The sequence below is a fragment of the Chinchilla lanigera genome, unplaced genomic scaffold (assembly GCF_000276665.1).
Source record: "Chinchilla lanigera isolate Chin_1 unplaced genomic scaffold, ChiLan1.0 scaffold00065, whole genome shotgun sequence".
NCBI classification, from domain to species: domain Eukaryota; kingdom Metazoa; phylum Chordata; class Mammalia; order Rodentia; family Chinchillidae; genus Chinchilla; species Chinchilla lanigera.
Genome location: NW_004955466.1, coordinates 4814627 through 4816567, shown reverse-complemented (window position 1 = coordinate 4816567; position 1941 = coordinate 4814627).

The window sequence follows — 1941 nt, the reverse complement described above, 5'->3', positions numbered from 1 at the left end:
GAACCACCTCCTCACTGCAGCACCGGATCAACGGCGGCACGCACGCCCGGTCGCCCCCCTGCCACGTGATGGGGCCCGCCGCGCAGGGGCAGCCGAGACTTGTAGTCCTTGTCCCTCTGATAGGTGGCCCCACGACTGCCGCGAAAAACTACATATCCCACAAGGAACTGCACCCAGGCGCCCGCCCCCTGGCTTCTGACGGAACTTAGGGCGCCTGCGCAACCAGGAGGGGGCGGAGGAAGGCGGCGCTATGCTTGCTGGGAGGCGTAGTCCACAGACCGCGAGTTGTCAGGAGGTTTCCTTCGGAGGAGGCAGAGAGGCTGCCGGGAAGACAGGACACGTGGAGGGAGCTGGGCTCCTGGAACCGGCCGCCGGCTGAGCTCTGGGCGTCCGGCCCAGGGGACTGGGTGGAGGCTGGGGTGGGGGGAAGCCGACTGCCTAAATAACGCTGTCTCTGCTTGGCGCGACTGGTGTTTTGTCTTGATGCCTGAATCGCTCGGCTTGCGCCCAGGGGCGTAACCGCCCTCCCGGTGCAGCCGGCGGGGGTGCGGCTCGGGGCGGCCGCGCGGCCCCTGTGGGTGTGGTTGCGCGGTGTCTGGAGCGGGGGTGCGGGGGTGCGGCTCGGGGCGGCCGCGCGGCCCCTGTGGGTGTGGTTGCGCGGTGTCTGGAGCAGGTGGAGGTGGCGTCTCGGGCCGGGCCGGAGGACCGACCGTGCGGAGCGTGCCTTCGTTTGTCCCGGCGTGGCCATCCTCCCGCTGCGTCGCGTGTTCCCAGGGCGTCGCGTGCAGTACGTGGACGTGAAAGCCCCTTCTGAGTGTTGTAGCCCTTTGAGGGTGCCCCAGTTCAGAGAACCATAAGTGGGAATTGTCAAGAAAACAACAACAACAACAAAAATGAACAGGAAACTTGTGCACTGCCGATCCAGTTAAAATCATATTTATATACAGTGGCACCAGGTGAAAACACATCCATTCCACCAGTGTTTGGGGAATGCCGTGCTGAAAGACTCAGGTGGTCCCTGCGTTCGTGCAGCTTGTAGCTGTGGAAGCAAAAGCGAGTCTGGCCTGCCGCCTTTTTAAAAAGAACACCTTTTTAAAAGAACGTGCAGCCAGGGCTGGGGATATAGCTCAGCCGCACAAGGGCCAGTCTGGCAAGCTCAAGATCCTGAGTTCCATTCCCGGTACCAAAAAAAAGGAAAAAAAGGTCCAAATAACTTAAAAGAACGTGCGTCAAAACCCCAAATGTGGTGCATATGGATCCCAGCACTCTGGGAGGCTGAGGCAGGGGGATTGCAAATTCTAGGCCAGCCAGGATTTAGTGATTCAGCAAGACTCTGACTCAGGTAAAAGCAACAAAAACAAACAAAAATTCCAACCATTTTATTCCTGACAAAATTTTGAATGTGGAAATTTGGCATTATAACACTTCAACCTTTGTAACAAAACAAAACAAAAACCAAAAAAGAACGAATGAAAGTTAAAAAAAAAAAAAAAAAAAAAAAAAAACCACTATAGGGCAACACCAGCTGTGAGTGAAATTCACCTGGGACGGTGGTGGTGAGCCTTTGGCACGAGGTGATGAAGCAGGCATACAGAACCCTCTCTGTCAGCTCTTGAGCCAAGCCACCCAGCAGCCAGCACTGGATAACAGCTGTTTTTTCCTAAACTAAAACCTCAGTATTCAGGTTTAATTGCAGTGTTGGCACTTTGTGATAAACAAGTGGGTTTTGGGTTGCAGTTTGGGCACTCGTCTCTAAATTAAGGTTCACCATCACTGACCTAAGAGCTTCAGAAAGTCCCCTCGCCCAGACCGCACCCCAGGCCAGTGAAATCCGGACCTCTGAGGGTGCGGACCAAACAGAAACTGTTTAAAGCTTTTCAGGTGAATCCAACATGACCCAAAACAGAAGGACTACTCTAAAGGGTGCCAAGATAGATAAGA